At 35.7% G+C, this 14,684-nt stretch overlaps 1 protein-coding gene across 1 annotated transcript in view; it reads right to left on the reverse strand.

The window, feature by feature from the left end:
* Positions 1 to 14,684, reverse strand: part of Mdga2 (MAM domain containing glycosylphosphatidylinositol anchor 2) — an 801,066-nt gene that overhangs the window by 467,952 nt on the left and 318,430 nt on the right. The gene's annotated exons all lie outside the window — the stretch shown is intronic.

The following is a 14,684-nucleotide window of genomic DNA, read 5'->3' on the forward strand; positions in this document are numbered from 1 at the left end:
ACGGAGCAAGGACCCAGAACTCAATCCCGAACATTTTCCATCTTCTCCTAAATAAACTTCATTGTATTACTAATGTTAGGGATTGCTAGCAAGACAAGCAATATTGAAATTTGCAGGGTCACAAAATCTTAAAATTAAGAACAGCAGCAAGTCAAATATATGACAACACTTAACAGCTGCATGGGAACTTTTCACTTAATTTTATAACTCACTTTTTTTCTATTATAAATATCCAATTGGCAGAATTTCCCTGCAGTTTTGTGAACAAACAAGGAAATACATAAAACATAACTAAATAATTAGTTGTACTCATGGGCCTTATTCTTCGACTTGAATTCTCCCAGAACCATTCACTTAACTGCCTTTTTAAAATGTTAGCTCAGAAATTCTAACTTCACTCTGGAGAACTGATGAAATTGTGTCTGTGTTAGATGATAAACCAAATACTGTAAGATATCCAAATTTTAATCAACACAAGTTAAAAAACAAAGGGTTAACTCCAAAAATAAGCAAACTACAAACATGATCAACATTGTTCAAAATCTAAATGATTTTTAAAATGTTGAATGACTTAATATTGATGGATTTTTGGTTTTGATGTTAGTATATAATTAATCAGTCCTGATTAATCAATCCTAACGTGGGAATAATCATCGCCGATACATACATACCATGCTTGTTGGATGGAGTCAGTACAGTTGTCTGGAAAGTAGTTTGCTACTACAGATCCAAATGGGAAATAATACACATTAATTTTAGTTCATTTCTAAAATATTTAGCCTGAAGAGACAGTTACAAAATGATTTATTTACAATATGGGCAGTGAGATATTTATAAAGGAAACATTGGAAGTAATAGGATCTATGGAAAACTATATTTCTAGCTCCAAATTGTTGACATGGAAAAACAAAGACATCATCTGATCTTTACACAAAGAGTGTAAGAGAAGTTTGGGTTATACAGACATTGAGTAAGCACTGTGGTTATGAGGAAGGGTTCTAAATTCAGGTGCCTAAGTTCAAATCCCCACTCTGACTTTAACTATATGACTTTAGATGAATGATTTAACCTTTCTGTCTTTGTTTCTGTATCTGTAAAGCCAATTCGTAAGCAAATCTTTTTCAAAGGATTTTTCTGATGTGTTGATTAATGCTCAAAGGAACAGTGGCAAGGAGCTGGCAGCAGGTGTAAACCATTAATATCTTCCATTTCAGGTGTAAACTGCACACATTCAGATTGCATGTACACATAAGAGATTTCTACGAAGATATTTGCTGGAATAGAATTTTTTACTTAAACAATAAGATAATAGAGAGGAAAAGGAATGACTGATATAACCATGAAGTGCTTTTCTTTGTTTGAATGACTGAAAAAATATTAACAAAAGGGCTGGGGATTTAGCTCAGTGGTTTCGTCGCCTGCTGTTTAAGTGCAAGGACCCGAGTTCGATACCCGGTACCAAAAAAAAAAATATTAACAATGTAACCATCAAGCCATAAAGTAATGGATTAATTAAAGGTAAAAGTCTACAAATAGATTACTACACTACCAACATAAAATCATGAAAATTATTCATTACATTTTATTGATTATAAATTATGACAAAATGATTGCACATATATTGCTAACAATAATGCAAATGATACAACCCCATGCATGTACCATTGCATACTGTGTGCCAAACTACATGTCTGAAAGAGGTTAACTAGAATGCTAACAATGGTGACATCTTGGGGCAGTTCATTTCCTGATATATTGGCTTCTTAATATGGTTCTGTACTTGCAGTGTTTTATTTACAACAAGTATGGTTTTTTCAGCAATGAATAAAATGGTCTTGTACTTTATTTTTATGTTTTAGGGCCAAATGCTATCTCTTTGACTATAATACTATATGAAAGTAGACTTTTACTTCACAGATACACTAATTCCCTCAGCCACATGGATCAAGGAAACACTTACCTGACTGGCTCTATTATATTTTTCTTGATGAGTTTCAGACCATTTGTTATTGACTTAGGATGCTCTGACTTTTAAAACATTTTTTAGACTTTATAAAAATCCTGCCTTCTTCTTTGCCGTGGCGAGTTTGCCTGAACATAGCCAACAACACCTCTATTTTAACTTTGAAGAAGTCAGACTTTTTCACTTACTGGGCAACTCTAAGGGACTATCTTTGCAAAGTCTCCATAAGCACCATATTGAAATTTCTTACTATCATTCAAGTACAACATACATGTCCTGTCATTTTTTGAGATATCAATGTAGATTTTTGTTCTTCTTTTCCCAGATTTCCTCAGTGAAACTCTTAATAGCTTTTGGCATGCCCACAACCTATTTTAACTCCTTTCAACTCATTTGTATGGCAAATATGATAATAAGTAAAATTCCTGTGAATTACTAACTTCATTATGGTTGAAATCACCAACTCTGTTCAATTCCCTAGACTCCCTTTAATTAATCATCTTGTATGAAGCATCTAACTACCCCCACTTTATTACCCACACTCCAAAAGCTCTATTTCCTATATTTTCTATATAACAAAACTACAATTTTTACATTAACAATATAATTTAAGCACTAAATAAAAAAGTCCAAATTTTAAGCAAAGGAAAGGGAATTTATTCTGTTCTTTCAATAGTAAATTTCTGAGACAAGTAATTTCCAAGAATATCTGCTCAATGCTCAGTGGCATTTGTGAATAATGCAAACACACAAACACACACGCCATCCACTTATTAAAAAATGTCCAATGAGGGCTGGGGATTTAGCTCAGTGGTTCTGCCACCTGCCTCGCAAGCACAAGGACCTGAGTTCGAGCCCCGGTACCAAAAAAAAAAAAAAATTGTCCAATGAGTTAAATTTTCCAAATGTTAACTTTCCTAATTTAATGTATTGGGTTTGGAGTTGGAGTCTCTTTGTTGGAAATATTGGCCTATAATCTTGAATAATCTCCTGTTTATTAATAAAATGAGAATACTGTGTATCCTCATACTGTTGTAAAAATCATGTTAGATAATTCCTATCCAGAGATAACTACAATTCCTGGCTGAGAGTACTAATCATTCAACATTTCATTTTTGTTGGCAATTTCCATGTATGGAATAAAGAATTAAGTAATGAAATTATTACTGGTTGGTATGATCATTACATTTTATTATGAATAATATTTTTTGAAACCCAGAAAGCAGGTACATATTTTTTAAAAATACATCAACTGTAGGCAAACTGCCCAAGTAATGAGATGGATCAAGTTTGCTAACAAATCTAAAGTTCATTTTAAATAAATGGATGAATTATTGCTAATAATTCAACTGAAACTGGGCTTTTCAAAAATAAACATGGAACATAACTTTTTTGGTAGATAACATTTCATTTACTTAATATCATAAACCACTTTTAAACAAATAAAAATTAAGAAATATCCAATGAATCACTAGCAAGATTTCAATAGAGAATTGAGTCAGGCAGGGTTTTGCCTCATTAATCACTATAACAAAGACCCTAAAAAATAGCATTTCAATATTCAGGGTGCAAAACATGTATTTGCTTCTCTATTACAGCCTGAAGAGAGCCAAACATTTATGGAAAAAAATTAAAATATCCATACTACTATAAAATGGCATTCTCCATACTGAAGTTTCAATAACTAAAATGGATAGTCCAAGGAATGACATAAACCAGAAATCTTATTATGCAGATGGAGCCTACATTTTAATTAGGGGCTAAGAATGAGAGACCTGAGGGTCTAATTTCAGAGCTATTTTGACATATATCAAACGTTCTTTAATTTACAATGAAAGGCCTATTTGACAAGTTCTCATGTCGATATGTTCCTATTAGCTATCAGTACTTTTAAGCGTTGTTCTGTCACTGACCTACATTAGTATATCAAATTATGACAGCAAATTAATGACTGAACATCATAATAATTGAGATTATAGTCTCCAGTCAAATATTTAAAAGAGCAACTCAATAGCAATGAAATACAAATATCTCTGCTACTTCTTTACTCTTTTGATGAGAGACACTAAAGAAAAATGAAATACAATGATAAACAGCTCCACAGATTCTCAAGATCCTTTTTAACTTAGGATTTAGTATGGAGGGTGTATCATTCAATTCTGGAAACAAACTTACATTTTAAAGAAACAGGGAAAGAGGTAATTAAGTTTACAAAACCTAAGGACAAATTTTTGACATAACATAGATGTGTATATGTTTATGAATACTTTAAATTGTGTTGACTTTTTCTTTAATACCTTCTACTATTTCTGAGGTTGACTTTTACACTTGTTTGGAAGACATCACTTAAAGTTTCTTATTGTGTCTTCTCAAGAAAAGCACCCTGTAATGCTTATCAACCCTGAAGAAATGTTTCCCTAGAAAGACTACATGATCCTATTGATGATTTTAATGCCAAAATGCCCCATGGCACATTCCACTTTGGCTATAAAGGAAAGATTCCTAAACTGCAGGGCTGTCTTTGTTCTACACTAATTTTTCACCCATTCTCATCCTACAAGGATACATAAAGTTGTAGAATGACTCCCTTACCACCATGTACATGGCTCACAAAATCCTATTCTCAACATCAACATTTTACTTGCTTTTGATGTTCCCAGACCAATGGGCTACTTGACAGTTTCTCCTTGACTATCTTAATATCCCCCACAGACACAAAACTGAACTCTTGATTCAACACCTCTCTCACCAAAGAATGGCGTCTTTCATCCTTTCCTATATCATTGAATGGCCATAACGCCAACACACTGGTTACCCTAGATACACAAGCACTTGTCCTTGACATCAGTCCTGACTATTATTGGTTTCACCCACTTGTGTGCTCCATTCCCTCCACCTTCACACAACTGTGCCATCCTAGCCATTACCATCTCTCACTCAGATGAGTGTAGTCATACCCTACAGACTGCCTTGCTGCAGTGAAGAATCCAGGTAGCACGCCAGTGATTTGTTTTTCCAAAATGACCATAACAAGTCTTTACTTTATCAACTTCAATGTTGCCTAATACTTTAAAAATTTTTAAAAACTGTGATTAGCATTGCCTTGAATCCGCAGTAAACTCTTTTCCAGGTTCCTCAGAGGATTCAAACTCCTTTTCTCACAGACCCTCTAACTTGGTCTGTTTAGTCCTGACCAAAGACCTTTGCAATTATTGTTCTCTCGGGTTCCAATATCTTATCATAGCTACTGCTTACTTAGAACTGAGAAATCAGCTTGAGTCTCCTCCTCAGAAAATCATTTTCTATCCCCCTTTCAAATAATCACTAACTTAAGGGCACACAGAGAGCAGTTTGTGCCTCTTCTTCGTAACACTTGCCATGGACACAATTTTTCATACACACTTATAATTGTAAAATTCAGCCTAATTCACTCAAAGGTAAACTCCACACAGGTAGGAACCAAGCTGGATATTATTCAGTGTTATATCTTGAGCACGGAAGAAAGGAAGCAAGGGAGAAAGGAAAGGAGGGAGGGAAGAAGGAAAAGTTAGAAAGGGAAGTTAAACACAATGTTTTAATACACACAGCACTTTAATACACATACACTTGAATTCTAAATCAGCCTACAGATTATCCATAGGTCTATCTCCAAAATTTCTTTCTTTTTGTAAGAAAATTTCTTTGCTTTCTGATTGTTACTCCATCAAATGAAAGTAATAAATCAAGTCCACAACTTTTACATTCACAACATACTTTTCTTTAACTTGAGGAGTAAAGATTAAATGGCTTTCTTATGGTCTGTTTATTATGTGGTAACTTCTATATATAAAAAGTTTGAACGTGTGTTGCTTAGAGTGTATATTGTGATACTTCACAATGTTTACCCTGGGTGTTATAACATCCTTACTGGTTGGCTGAGCTACAGCGGTGATGGCGAACCTTTCGGAGACAAGTGCCCAAACTGCAACCCAAAACCCACTTACTTATTGCAAAGGGGCAACATTGCAATTAAACCTGAATACTGAGGTTTTAGTTTAGAAAAAACAACTCCTACATTAACATCTTCTGTCTTAAAAGAAAAACAAATAACACGTGTGTCATAGGTTAGCCACCACCGATTTACAGTCACCTTCTGTTACCTTGCACTAGCACAACAGATTATCTGTTTTCCACAGAGAGCTTCCAGACCCTGACATTCATAAATAATGTACTTGGGCTCCACCAGCTTCAAAGAAGCCAGCTCTTTCCAGTCAGGTTCTGAGAGTGTACATTTCTGATTTAACAGCCAGATGCAAAACATGTATTATAATCTACAAAATTCTTTAGTTTTTTTTTTCCCAGTACAGGGGGATCAAACTCAGGACCTTGTGCTTCCAAGGCAGGCTTGCTGACACTGAGCTAAATTCCCACCCATAATCTACAAAATTCAATTTGCCTTTCAAATAATGAAATTGTTTCTGTCTATCTCTAAACTTTTACTGACCTTGATCTACTAAACTAATATTCCTCTTTTTACTACATCAATACCATATGAACTATTACTTCTCAGACAACACATACCATATATTCCAACCTATAGCAAGAACATGTCAAGGATATTTTATCTCCTTGGAATGGCCTCTATATTTATCTCTGCAGATCTATTAAAATGCTACAAAGATTTGTTTTCCATAATAAGGCATACTTTCTCATAAAAGCATTATCTTACCTACTAATTTTTCTAGGGAAAAAGAGTAACAACATCCTTTCTACTACTTTGACAGGCTTCAAATGCTTTAACTTTTTAATTTTTTTAAGAGACACATTCGTTGATGGATTGAATATGCATTCCCCAAAAGGAAATGTTAGAATTCTAAAACTCAGTACCTCAAAGTGTGACTTTGTTTGAAATTTACAGATCAAGTTGAAATGAAGTCACTAGGTTAGGCCCTATCCATATGCAGATGAATCAACCTTGCATACAGCTTCATCCTGGACATCTTGTCTCCAGAACTGAACTGTGAGACAATAAATTTTTCTTGTTAGAACCATCCAGTTTGTAGAACTGTGCTATGGCACTCCTAACAAATTAATGCATTATTGCACAATTAGTGAGAGAGATGGAATGTTTACAGCTTGGCAATTCCCCTTGATGAGAATATAGTCATGAAAAGTGATATGTAGATAAGTATAGTAGCAACATATCTACCTAACTTTCCTTCTATTCTCCCACCTCCTGCTCTCTCTGTCTCTCTGTCTCTATCTCTCTCTCTTCCACTGTCCTAAACTTCCTTCCATATTTTTCTGTGATCTCTTCTATTCCCTTTTCCTTCTCTGCATCCTTTCTTCCTTTCTTTCTTTCCTTCCTCTGTATTTACTGAGTAATGATAATCCCATCCTCTGTGAACAATACCCATTAAAAGAGATTGGAGTTTTCTGAGCAGAGAACTCCATTATTAGAACTCCAATACAAGAGAAAAGAAAGGATGGTTATACAACCTGAACTTTCATTATCAAAAACATAAATCTCCTTCCATTTTCCTGGAGGAACGAGCCTGGACTAAAGAAATTTAGACTGCTGGGAGTATCTGTATCTGTGCCCATGCTAGGAGAAAGCTATCTGTGTCTGCTATTTGCCCATGAAACATGGCAATGTAGATTCCAGAGAACCACAGCTTTTATGAGAGATCATGGCCACAAAGGACACAATCAAGAGCTTTACTTGCAGAGGAATTTCAAGAACTCCCTATGGGAAGTCATGGTAAGGACATGACCTTCCCAGAAGACACACACAAAACACACATGTGACCGGAAGAGTTAACTGTGAAGGTGAATGAAGGCAGACAGAATACACTGTGCTTCCTGAGTGATTAGCTCGCTGTTCTGTCTTAGCTTGAGAAGAGAAACACACAAATATATGAAAGGGATATGATAATCACTTCTGGGCACTCCTATACATTTGCTCTTAATGTTTCTTCTGTGGCAGCACTAACCAAGGTCAGCGCTAACAAGGGAAGAAGAGCTTGTCTTTCAATTCTAGCTCTTTGACACAGCTAATAGTCAATACAGCATTATTAACCTCACAGAGAACAATTTCTGTATATTTTATTTTTCAAATAAAATCTCTTAACCAAATCATATATTCTGTTTCTGGCTGTCATGCATGGATTTCTCTAAAAGCCTGGTGATTGAAACTCAGCTTCCCAACTTCTACCTGCTAAGTCAGTCAGCATGCATTGCAGTCATCTCCAGCCAGAAAACGCAATTCCCTTGTCCTATTCTGTGGTTTCTTCTGCACTACAGGCAGATAAGCAAGAAACACTAATGCTAATGAACAGTCACATGTCATCTTATTGATCTCCACTTACTATGGTTTTATCACAGTCAGAGAAAAAGAAAACTTCTGTACTGTTCACAAGTGCTCATTTAGCTACACAAGTTAAAGATGCTGACCAAGACAGAGGAATGCAAATGCTGTTAACAAGGAAGTAGTCACATTTACTATGGAGCCAAATTCCCATGACCTTCTTGTCTGGAAAACTGCCCTATCACTACTTTCATCTGCTCTCATGTTGATAATTATTAACCACACATACTCAGGAAGATAGCAATAATTTAAGAATTCATTTTAATACTTTATTTTAACAAAGTGCCTTTCAGTTCTGGAAGTTATGCTATCATGACAACATACAATGTTCTACTTAGAAAAAAATGTCTAGCTTGTTTATCATTAAAATACTAAAAATGGCTCCTTTTTGCCAAAATACTTATCTTCAAATGCAATAGTAAACCAAGTGAAGGGAGACAGAATCAAAGAGATTCTAAGCCTCTATACAAAGAGCATTTTCTATTAACAGTGTTCTATTTGGATTGATTCCCTATCATTGTAGGAACAGACACCAACAGACATGAGCCATATGTTTCATAGCATATGTTTTTAAAACTAACCCAGCAGGAATTAGCAGAGACAGCAGAGCAATCAGTCGTAAATGGAGGAAGCTAAGGGTTTCTACATGCAAAATGCTGTGTCCTCTTCTCTAATAGTTATGTTGCCGACAAGTTTTGAAGTGTCAGAATTAAGGTATCCTGTGCAAACAGTCTCAGGAAGTAATCTTGTGATGTAATTTGTTTCATGCTGTATTATTTCAATAATTAGTTCTCTCTAGCAAGAAGACAACAGAGACTGGAAACCGAAGCCTACTGCTAAAATTCAATGATGTTAACCTGACAAAGCAATGCAGCTCCTGTATCACCAAGCTAAGTCTGAATTCAGGAAGCATGCTGGATTAAAGGCAGTAGGATTTTTAATGTGTTAGGGTCCAGAAAACACAGCCCACATGTAAGGAAAGGGAACCAGGGTGGTATCTCCACAACTCAGATGGTATTTATCCTGTGCGAGTGCTCAGATTCTATTTGGATTAAGACAGCATTATAATTTTAGTTTCTATGGAGAGAAGACTTATTAGTTTCAAAAAATCTATTTATTTACTTTAAGTTTGCATTTCTTTTTTCAGAAGCATGAGCCACAATGCAAATGTGAGAAATATTTTATCAGACTTGGATTACATCAGCTAATGTCTAGTGAGTCCTCTTGCCTCAGCTCAAGCCATGATTTCTGTCATCATCTCCTCTCTTCAAATCATATATCACCTTCCTTCTGGAAGCTGCTTGGTATTAAACGAGCACTGCAGTTGTCTCAAATAATAAAGGGTAGAGGGATTTTGTTCCTATTTTTCCATTTTCTCATATTAATTCCATTCCCTTCTTAATTACTATGAGAAAATGGAAAAATAGGAACAAAATCTTTGTAAATAGGGAGGAATGGAGGGGTTGAAGGGAGGGCTGGGCAAGGGTGAAAAATAAGAACCAAGAGAGATTATGTAAAGGTGCAAATTTCCAATGATGAATGTCATTATATTGTATGCCTAAAATGTACCAATGATTAGAATGAATAATCAATAATGCAAAATAGGAAGAAAGGTCCAAAAAGGTAGGGGTAGTAGGAGAGGCAGGGGAAAGGAAAGGAGGGAACTGAAAAATGCTGAGAAATGGAAAAAATGGAAATAAAGTCTTTGTAAATAGGGAAGGGTGGAGGGGGTGAAGGGAGGGCTAGGAATGGGGAAAAAATAAGAGCCAAGATGCATTATGTAAAGGTAAAATTCTCAATGAGAAATGTAATTGTGTTGTATACCTAAAATGTACCAATAAAAGAATTTAAGAAAAATAAATAAATAAAGGGTAGAGGGAGGCCTCATCTGTCACAGAAGCAGAGGGACAAATTCTGAAGTGGTAGAAGTCCCCTCTCCCCTTTCACCCATTATTTCAGAAAGAACTTTGTCACCAGTTAGATGAAACTAGCCCCATAAGAAAAGCATTGTACATATATATGATTTATACTTCCAGATGATACTTGGATTGACTATATATAAGAATTACAAATAAGAGGTTCAACTACAATTATTTTTTAAATACCTTGTGGCTAGGCCTGTTTGATATATATGATAAATAGTTCATTTCCCACAAAAGGGCAAAAAAAAAGAGAAAACAAAGCTGTCTGTAACCTCAAAGAGCTACTAAATATTCTCAACTGGAATGACTAGGACTAGGACTAGTCTGGACTAGGACTAGTCTGTAGCACACCTTTGGAAGTGGAAGCTCTACAAAGCATATGAAGGAAAAAGAAAAACCTGAAATAAAGTTTTTAAAAAATGTGCTAAGAAGGAAAGCATAGGGGAAACAGGTATCAGAAAAATCCAATCTCAAGTAATTCCATTTCATTCAATTTGGAAAATACTTAATTAAATGGATACTTTATATAAAATATTGTATTCAGATCTTTTTTTTTTTTTTCCAAAAAGCTCAAAGTATACTTTGGAGAGTCAGATACATTAGTGCTGCCCATGGACCAGCTCTACCTGAATCTTGAGGAATACATAAGCCAAGGAATGTCAAACTCAACTTCCGTTTAGAGAAAGTAAGAATGTTTATTTCTTCAAAGAAAATTCACCATTTAAAATGATAGTAGTGTAGCACTGAAAGAAAAATCTATGTAGAATAGAATAGAAAACATTGAAGATCTGAACTTCTTACTAAAACTACTTCAGTGAGTGGCACCAGAAATCACACACTCTATCAAATTGCAGATATGCAATATGAGGTCTCTCTACCCTAGGAAAAAATATACTACTCATAATATATTCACATTTATATGATATTATGCCTACTGTGTGCCAGGAACTATTCTACATACTTCATACATATCAATTTATTTCTTACAATAACTTTATGAGATTGGTACTATTCTCCAAATTTTGAACAGATGTAGACAAAATTGTGATCCAGAAAGGTTAAATAATTTCCCCAGAATCACAAAGCTGGTGAGAAGCTGTGCATTCTTAACCATTGTCTATAATGCTCCTTAAATAACCTGAAATATTTTCTCTTTAGAAACCTGTCCTCCTACTAATCTCCTAGTTACAATTCTCATCTCCAACCTAAAGTACACAATAGTTTCTAAATGAATGATTCTACCTTTCCTGTTATTCCTTTTCAAGCCACTATGGTTACCCCAGTCATTCTCAAATGTAAGCCATAACATTATTCTGCATTTTCATAAATTCTTAATCACAGAGAGAGAGAGAGAGAGAGAGAGAGAGAGAGAAATTCAGGCAAATCACTTACAGCTTGTCTTGGTTTTAGAAATAGAGACATTAAGTGCTATTGATCCCTAGAGGTGAATAATCTATTATTCCTTCCACTCTACAAAGAAATCATTACTTTTGTTCCATTGAAGACATTTTTATCATTCAAAGTCCTTTCAGAAATCATATGGCACATGGAAAAGGCTCGATTCAGAGGATATTAATGAAGGGTCCTGTTTACCAGAGGAAAGGCAGGTCAAGGAAGACAGCAAAGCTCTGGGTCTGGTGAGGCCTGGGGCCCTTCCCAGCCTGGGCCTGAACAGAGGAGTCTGGATCCAGGCAGCCTTTAGCCAGAGAGGACCAGCAAGCAGGGGCCATTACTTGGGCAGAGGAGCACAGGCCATTGATAAATGTGGCAGTTCCTCTCCTTTCCCCTCTTTGTCCCACTGCCCCATGGAATCAGAGTCCAGTGGAATCAGCCCACAGAGGTCAGCCTGCCAAGGACAAATCAAGGGATACAAGAGTAGAGTAAATCGGAACTGTCCATCACATACAAACATCTGTCTGAACACATGGCATCCTTGTTTTTACAATTAACAATATAAATTGAGTCCTCCCCAAAAGCAATAGGCAAGTGTCAAGGGATATTTGGCGACAAGAAGCCTTGTTCAGTTTCTACTTCCCACTACCCTATGCTGGAGCAGTTCTGCCTCTCAGTTAATACAAAATCAAGGAATCTGACAGGTGGAGACATGTATAAAATCTTATTGACAGGAAATAAATTTTAATGCAGAGCAAGACCAGATTAGTGTACTCATATTCCGGAAAACATCACTTTATTTTTTCCTCGTGGCTCTTAGAAGTGAACTCTATTACAGCTTATTTACAAAATATAATGTAAATGACTACACAAGATAGAAGTAAAGCATGTATATACAAACATATATGCCTGTGAATATTTGAATGTTGTTATGTATTTCTGACTCTTTGTTATATATTTCACATGAAATTACCCAAAGTACATATAACTAGTGTTTTTCATCATTATTTGTACAAAAGAATCCTACTGCTTGGAGAGGGAAAGTAAATAGAAAAACTTCACATATTAAGGAAAAGGAGGGAATGAGAATGAAAATTATAGGGATTGAATACTAGTCAGGCTCACAAAGTTTTACTGCTTACAACTGCTGAATCACAAAGAGCAATGTACTATTTTACATTTTGTTTGTGGAAAACAAAATCACTGCCTACCCTATGATAACCTTAAATTCATTTTCTTAAAGCTCTTTCCGGATCAAAGGATTGAGGTGATTATTTAAACATCACTCCACATCCACATAATTTCATGGTGGAAGCACACCACTGGCAACAGATGGGAAGAATTAAATCACTATCTGTAAGGAAGTGTGGATTTAGACACAAATTCCTAAAGAAATATGAAAGGGAAAGATCTTCACACACACTGTTTGGCACCTACTGTGAAATCCTATATTTCCACCAACCCAAGGCAACATTCATGATCAGCTAAGGATAGTACAAAAAAGAAGTGTTCAGAGAAGAAATCTACGTGTTAGGGAATCTATTGTTCTTCTTTTGGGACACACAACTAAATTTCATCTTAATATCGTGGTCCCTAAGAAATAGTAGCCTATTTTCACATGTGCACATTTTATGCACCATGAAGACAATTCACTCACACTGTACATTCTGCTGGCAGTCAACCCAGAACAAACAAGCAAGTGTAATTCTATGGGTCTGTCTAAAAAACCATGTCCTTGATATGTGTTCTTCCAGCCAGTTGAGGTTTTATGTATTGATTTTAATTTTATTTTTTCAGGCACTGAATGTGAGAGGTAATAACCTTCATATAAAAAGCTTTTCACAAAATATTTTACTAAAATAAGTTCCATGAAATATATGAGACAAGAGAAAGGAAGCAAACCAAATGTTTCTGAAATACCAGTTGTGATTTGTTTTTAGGCCTTGCTGCCTGGCTAGGGATCTAGGACAGTGGAGACTATATTTTGGAGGACACCACAGCCCTAAACAAAAGAGGTAACAATCTCAGCAGCATGCAGTTACTCTCACACTGCTGATAACCTGCACAGAGTATGCCCTACCAAAGCATTAACTGGTTCTTGGTTTTCATCTTAACTGCTTACATATTAAATACCTTGTATATGATACACTAATATATAACTTAATAAGGTATGTTAGCTATAAACTGGGAGGAGGTGTTCAGATGCCTAAGGGAAGCACATCGCACATCGGGTATCATCTGCAGCAGATCAGGTTTTTGATGCAATAGGGGGTGATTTTGCTGAGAACCAGAAGGGATTGACCAAAGAAGTACAGGACGGATAGGAGAGAGGTCAGCTCCACTCTAACTGATGAATACCGGATGAAAGTCACTGTTAATACACCCTTCCCCTCCCCCTCTTAAGAAAAAGGGCAAATGTGAGCATATGTACATTTTGTGAAACCTCATTTTTAAGCAAGGCACTTACTGGGCACGTGCTTGAAACACTGTGTATGCAGAGTCTCTACTCTAAGCCATGCACCACAACAACAGTTGGAAAACAGCCCACAGACCACCAACAATGTTCTCCTTTTTTTTCTTCTTCTTCTTTTTTATTTGGTACCAGGGATCGAACTCAGGACCATGTGCTTTCAACGGAGGCGGTGGCACCACTGAGCTAAATCCCCAGCCCAAGAGCATCATTCTTAAACAACTGTTTTCTCCATCATTAGTTCCTCTGAAATGATTTTGTTTTCTTTATTGATCTTCCAGATAACTTTCTAGGCTTCAGGTTCTCATCTAGCAATTAATTCTTACAGTCTGCTTTCACTGTGAATGGAGAGCACATTTAACCAAATTGATTCATTTTTCACATATATTTAAAGCTGAAGCAAGGGAAAATTTTATTGTTGTTATCATTTTTTGTCATTGAGTTCAAGCAGATTCAATGATTATTATTTCTTGTACTGTTTATTCTGTTTAAGAATTACCTAAAACTAAAAACCATAATTTGGTTTGTTAGACAAGTACTTGTAAACCACAAGAGCTTATATTCTTAAATATGCTTGTTTACAAAAAAGAG

The sequence above is a fragment of the Heterocephalus glaber genome, unplaced genomic scaffold (assembly GCF_053883595.1).
Source record: "Heterocephalus glaber isolate CG9 unplaced genomic scaffold, H.glaber_assembly_v1.0 deba00000901, whole genome shotgun sequence".
Classification (NCBI taxonomy): domain Eukaryota; kingdom Metazoa; phylum Chordata; class Mammalia; order Rodentia; family Bathyergidae; genus Heterocephalus; species Heterocephalus glaber.